The sequence below is a fragment of the Haemaphysalis longicornis genome, unplaced genomic scaffold, assembly GCF_048455015.1.
Source record: "Haemaphysalis longicornis isolate Haplotype H1 unplaced genomic scaffold, Haemaphysalis longicornis Haplotype H1 scaffold_3, whole genome shotgun sequence".
NCBI lineage: Eukaryota > Metazoa > Arthropoda > Arachnida > Ixodida > Ixodidae > Haemaphysalis > Haemaphysalis longicornis.
This window is the reverse complement of record NW_027526335.1, coordinates 177,557,578-177,564,398: the sequence shown is the minus strand read 5'-3', so window position 1 is coordinate 177,564,398 and position 6,821 is coordinate 177,557,578. Positions and strand designations below refer to the sequence as shown.

Sequence of the window (6,821 nt, the reverse complement as noted above, 5' to 3'; positions counted from 1 at the left end):
GGATGATATCAGATTAAAAGAATGCGGGTTCAACGGCTCACCAGCGGGCGCGTAAACGTCAGCAGTTAGCAGAGTTTTAGCATGGCGTTTTCGAGGTGGCCCGCTAACGCTAAGGGTGCACCAAAGTGGTGCTTTCCACTAAGCAGTTTTAGCATATCGTTACCGTGTTTGCATTACCGTTTACCGTGTTACCGGAAGCGCTGGCGACGGTGAAGCCTGTGCCGGTAAGTTACCGTTCACGGTAACTCTCACGCTGCGCAGTCTACTCCCGTAAACACGCTCAATGGTAACGTAAACACGGTTTCGATATGCTAAAACTGCCTAACTAAAGCTCTCTAACGGCAAATGCGTCAGTTGTGCTAGCGGGAACGGCGGCAAGAGCCTGTACTCAGTGTTTTTGTTCGCAAAAAAGCGACCGTGTGTTTAGTTTGCTGTTGTGAGTAAACGTCGGAATGAGTGTTTATACTATTCTGCAATTTTTGTAGCTGTTTTTGGTGGCACAGGGTTCGTACAGGCTTCAAAGGCAAAAATTCAAGGGCTTTCAAGGACTAGAAAACACATTTTCAAGGTCCCCATCTAATGTTTTATATGGGATTATTATATCACTTTTCCAACACAATGCAAAAGTTTTTTATTGCACAATACCTAAGCAAATTAGTGCCCATTTAGATAGGTGCTAACGGGTTCGTATATGCTCCCCCAGCTTCATTTTTTTATTTCATGGCTGGTATTTAGAGGTTTTTCTTTTTTCTTTGTGTTTTTCTGAGGCTGTTTGATTTCAAAACTTGGTTAATATTGCCTGCATCTCCTGCTTTGTCAGCAAGAGTATCAGCTGAAATTAAATCGAGCAAGTGTTGCTTCAAGGCAGTATGAACTATGTACACGTCCACCATTTGCACGTAAAAGCAAACGTAGATGGAGCGTATGAGGCACAGCAAACATGCAATGAGCAAGCGTCCACAGACTAGAAGGAAGATGCAAGATAGAGAACAGAAGCTGGCTTTCACTGGATTGTGCCGTGATATGGATTGGATTGACAAGTGCCTGCTCTCAATGTTGCCTTGTAATAATGAAAACCCACCAAACTTGTAATTTCACGCAATACACTGAAACTTGATTGTTACAATGTTTCTCCACATTTGTTAACACCTAAAATCCATGACAAACACTTTAAATTCTAGTGAAAAGACAGGACCATTGATTCTCTCAGGAAAAATCAAGGGTTTTCAAGGACCATTTAAATATTCCAGGACTTTCCAGGCCTTGAAATTGACACTTCTAAATTCAAGGGTTTTCAAGGTTTTCAAGGACCTGTGCGAACCCTGTGGCAGTGTGGTGTCTTGGCAGGTTTTAAAACTGGGAAACATGCCAGTGCACAATTACAGTTGTTAGGTTTCCCAGAAATTTCCACTTAATAGTTCCTTCTACAGTATGACAAAGAAGTTGTAGGGCCGCAAAAATGCTGAATGTCTTGATTACCACGCTGTTTTTAAATGGCCAAGGTGGTTTATCTACGAGTTCTGGCAACTTTTTTGGACTGAAATGATAGCGCTTCTGTTTGCAAACTCACATAAATAGTCAGAGTTGAGCCAAATGTACAGAGCAGTGAGCTTTTGTGTGTACTGATGTGCCGCACATTCTTTTTCAGGGCGGAAAAGCAAGTTCAACACAGAAGTGCTAAATGAGACAGATGCCAATGGTGACTTAATTTCCGTGTGGTGCAGACCCGGCCCAAAAGAAGACGAAGCGACGTGCATTTTTTGCAGCAAAGTCATTCATTGTTCTCATCATGGCGTTAGTGCTGTCAAGCGACATGCAAACAACAAGCAACATGTTGAAGCTTGCAAGCAACACAGAGATGAACTTGGGGCACTGAAGAAGCCGGCTACGACGCAATCTCTTTTGGAGTCCTGTCTTCCTGCAGGGTTGGGAATCTCAGAAGCCGATCGAGCCACGTTGGCAGAAACATACTTTGTTCTTGCAGTAGCCATTGCTGGAGTACCATATTCATGGGGAGACACAGCGACATCCATTTTTCCACTGATGTTTCCAGACTCTAAAGTCGCAAAAGAATTTCAATGTGGGAGAAAAAAGGTGTCCTACGTTGTGTCCGATGGCCTTGGCCCGTATTTCAAGAAAGCAGTCGTCGATGAACTTAACAAGGAAAGCGTGCATTATACCATTGAAATCGACGAAACGCCGCTTCCAGAACAACGGTGCCAGCAGCTAAACGTCATTGTCAGGTACTTTTCCGAAGTTTGCCAGCAGGTTGTGGCAGAGCACTTGCGTTCTTTTCACTTGGGGTCTGCAACCTCAGATGTTTTGCTTGCGCGAGTGAAGGAAGCTGTCCAGGACCTGCCTCAAAGGAACATGCTCTGCTGCTACAGTGACAGCCCAAACGTCATGGAAAGTTTAAAAAAGAAGCTCAAGCATGATGTAAACCCAACGCTGCTCAACATTGGAGAGTGCAGTTTGCACAAAATTCATAACACTTTTGCAAAAGGAATCGAAGCTTTTGGCAACAATGTGGAGTCAACTTTGATGGACGCTTATCACTTTTTCAAAAACTCTGCGGTGCAAAGCGCAGTTTTGAAAGAAAACCAGAGATGCCTTGGTCTGCCTGAATCTGTCTTTCTCCGGCATGTAAGCTCACGGTGGTTGAGTCTGGGTCCTGCCCTGGACCGTTTCATCGAACAGTATCCTGCACTGAAGTCGATGGTCTTAGATGTGCAGCAAGGACCTCGTGCTGCTGGTACAGTCTATAAGCGCCTTCGTGAAAACCTCAGCAACAAAGACCTTCTTGCCACGGCACTGTTTTTGCAAAACGTGGCGGACTTGTTTGTTGGCTTTTTGGAATTTTTCCAGCGTTCTGAGCCGCTTGTTCATGTTTTGTACGAAGAAATGGTGAAGCTCTCCAAGAAAGTTCTTGGTCGGTTTGTGCGCACTGAAGCCTACCGGGACCTCACTGGGGAAGAGCTAAAATCTGTTGATGTTGAATGTTCAAGCAACTGGAAGCAAGTCGTCGAGATTGGGGGTGACACAGAAAAAGTCATCGCAGAGTGGTCAGCTGAAGAGAAAAAACTGTTCAGACTTGGAGCAAGGAGCTTTTACATAAAGTGTGCAACCTACCTGCTATCAACCCTGCCACTCGACAACATTGTCTTGAGGGATCTCAGGTAACTCCGACCAGACATCATTCATGAAGAAAGTTCTGTTGTAGCGTTCCGAAATTTGGCGCAACACGTTCCTCAAGTGATACCACCTCAAGAGATGTCAGCTTTAATGGATGAGTTGGCGCTCGTTTCTACGGAGAAGCTTCAGTATGACCCTGGTGAACGCATTGATGTTGCCTGGCAACCCATCTTTTTTCTGCGGGGAAAAAACAGTGGTCCAAGGTACCCTTTGCTAGGGAAGCTCGTGAAGTCTTTGCTGTGCCTGTCGCACGGAAATGCTGATGTTGACAGGGGATTTAGTGAAAATCGCCGGCTGCTGCTAGAGAGGAGCAACCTTTCAATTGAGAGCATAAATGGTCTTCGTGCTATTCAGTCATTTTCCAAAAGGTACAACCGGGACGTAGCCACAATTCCGATCAAAGCGGACATGATGAAGGCGGTCAAGCAGTCGCATCAGCGCTACATAGAGCGAATTGCCAGAGAAGACGAGCACGCAGCTAAGAGAAGCAAACTTGGCAGCAACTGCAGTTCGACAAAGCCGCAGCAAAAGCAAGACCCAAACACAGAAATTCATTTGGCTAAAAAAATGCCGAACAATGCTGAAGCCCTCATTGCAAAAGGCATGAAGTCACAAGCTTTCGCTGACATTGCTAGTGGCCAAGTGTTACTCAAAGAAGGGCAAGCAAGGCTTGCAGATGCTCTCCACAAGCTTGAAGCTTCAAAAAAAAGTACACGTGGCAAGGCGTTGTAGTTTTCAGTGCAAAATATCGTGAATCATGAGTGATCACTTCGACCACATACCGACTGTACGCGGTGGCATGTACTGTCCATAGGAATTGACAGCTTTGAACCCGTCACTCATTTTCAATACCATGTGTTTTCACTAGTTTTAAGAATCTTTACAGCAGCGCATTTTTGTCTTTTTGTAGGTGACGCTAGACTACAGTAATCTTGCTCTGTCTAGAGTTTCCCATCAGGTTTTTATTTAGCTTGCTGAAGTTCTTTATTGTCTGGGTAAATGCTCAGCTTAAAGCCTAGATGGTTTTTGCATTTTATGTAAACTTTCCATATAAGCAGTTTTTGTGTGTGTGTGTGTACTAGTCTTGTTATGATTGTAGAGTTAGTCTTATTTACCTTTGCTAATAAATATTGGAAGCTTTAACGGTTTGTTTGTGAATGCTTTCACTCTTTTAACTGTATAGAAGCATATTTTGGCATCTGCTCCAAAGTTGCTTATGGCTGCTCCAACAGGTGCTCCAAGAGGTAAAATGCCAGTTCCATCACTGACAGCGTAGCTGTAAACATCAAAATTCAACTTTTTAGGTTTCACGTGGAAAAGCTCAGCATAGCTTGGGCCAGCTAGGAGGGGTACTGCAGTGGATGGCTATAGGTTAAGTCAGGCCACCTATAAATCTTTGACATGCTTCGAAATCTTGGCACACAGGCATTTTTTTTTCTACCTAAACCAATGCTTTGGACTTTGGCCAAATGTTTTGTACGGGTTAAACTGCACAATGCAATTGCAAATAAGAATTGAACAAATGTACTGTTGTGTCCCTCCGAGAATCCAGTGCATGCCCAATATTGAAAATTGCATCCAGCATTCCAGCTATCGATTCAAGAAATGTTCTTGTATGTCCAAGAGATAAGCTCGAATAAAAAGTTACCCTACTTCAACTGCATTCCTTGCATATTTATTTATTTGAAAATATTTAGCACGAAAACAACAAAACAGTACAAACAGGCAGTGCTGTCACTTTTCGTGCTCTCTCTCTCGTGCTTTGTTGTTTTTCCACTGTTTATTATTTTTAAAAATATGCCACATTTGCCATTTTAGTTGGTTTTATTTGTTTTGATGTTATGCTGTGTTGCCAAGAAAACTTTGTAAATGTCACCTCCAAGAAAAAATAACAATACCTAGCATTTGTAAGTGTATGCTTCTTGATGGATAGCAACTCTCACTATATGAAAGTGAGGCCAAGAAAACACCAAAGTCGTCACAAACACTGAAGAATGTTTATTGGCATGGCATCACATCACTTGCTGGACAAGCAACACAGCACCATAATGCTGCTCCGCATGCTCCGTGGCTAAAACCGCTTGATAAAAATACACACACGCACTTATCTGCCCCAAGGTGACCCTGAATGAAAATGTGACATGCGCAACACTGGAAATCAACAAAAGTTATTGGGTCAGGCATAAGTGAAAAGTGCAAACAAAAGTCGAGGGCACTTTCATGCGTTGGATGACGAGACTGCTGGCACAAGACAGGAAGGATCGAAGAGTGCTAACTCAGTATTGTATGGTTACAAATACGTGCAGAATGCTACTCACTGGGCCAAAAGTGCTTGAAGACCCCCGATTTTAAAGCAAAACTTTCTATGTCTCACTAGTGGAATATGCCATGCCAAAAAGGCATTGCAGAAAAGCCAACTTTCTCTGACAATGATAATAATCGTGGGTAAAGAAGTGCAGAAAAAAAAAACGCTTCCTGCAGTCAGAAACAAATCAGGACCCTCGCAGTGTGAAACCAACATCTCTTCCGTGACACCATTGCAACATGGTCGAAGCAGTTTGAATCTGGATAGCGGTGCATCGACATACAAAATTAGACAAAAATAGTGCACCTCACAATCTAATGACGACGACAGTTGAACGCGAAGCTTTCGTCAAGCAAAATCAAGCGGCGAAGTTTCAAAGCCACTGCGATCAAAAGTCCAAACTGCGTGCAAGTAAAAGTGATAGCTCAAACAGGCAACGTCCAAGCTCAGATGACAATCAAGCAAGGAATCCCTCACGAGAAAACTTTCAGTTAAACTGAAAGACAGGTTCTCCTAGACACCCTTTCCGCTAACTTACGACTGAATTCCTTAAATGATCTCCTGCGTCCCTCCTACCCACCTAATTTAGCGAAGGCAGTGTGGGACACTCTCCTGCATTTCATATCCCGACCCACTATTTTTCCCTTGCTATTGCCCACCCATACCCGTCGTGAACTGTACCTAATCGCTACCCCTAATGGGGTCTGATGCACTAGCAAGAGACCCCCGGGTGTTTTTTCTACATTGTAATAAACGTTAAAAAAAAAAGCCATTATTGTCGTAAGACAAAAGCGTGCACGTTTTTTTCCTTGCAATTACAGCAACTAATGAACACATGACAGAACAAGTAACAGAGAGCAATGATGAAACTGACAACAACCACAGATTTGCACATAACTGTGGAGAGGAACTCTCTGGATAGGAGACGGAGCAATAGAAGAGCACAGCAGTTGTGGCTGAACCTTCCCACGCAGCCGAACAGAGACAAAGAATACAGCAAATGGACAAAATTAAGGGTTGGGAGTCTTAGTAGCCACTGTACTTTCTTGTCAACCAGGCGTGTGGCTGGATGGTATAGATGAACAGCAACGCGGGAGCTAGAGGACTGCTTGCTGGTGACGTTACTACCACCCAGTAGTCTGTACTCCACAGTACACAGTAGGAGGGACCAAAGTGGAAGTGGGACTGCAAATTGCCATGATGTTACAAATGAAAAAAGTGCTGCGTGGCTGTCACAAGTCAAGGTCAAGCACCCTTAAAGGGAAGGTGCCAAAACCCCTTAGAGAAAAGATGAAGACATGACATTTGAATCTAGTGGCTAAAA

At 43.8% G+C, this 6,821-nt stretch overlaps 1 pseudogene; it reads left to right on the top strand.

Annotated features, from left to right (window-relative positions):
• Window positions 1-2,037: 2,037 nt before the first annotated feature.
• LOC144175824 (uncharacterized) lies at window positions 2,038-4,276 on the top strand (annotated as a pseudogene).
• Window positions 4,277-6,821: the final 2,545 nt, after the last annotated feature.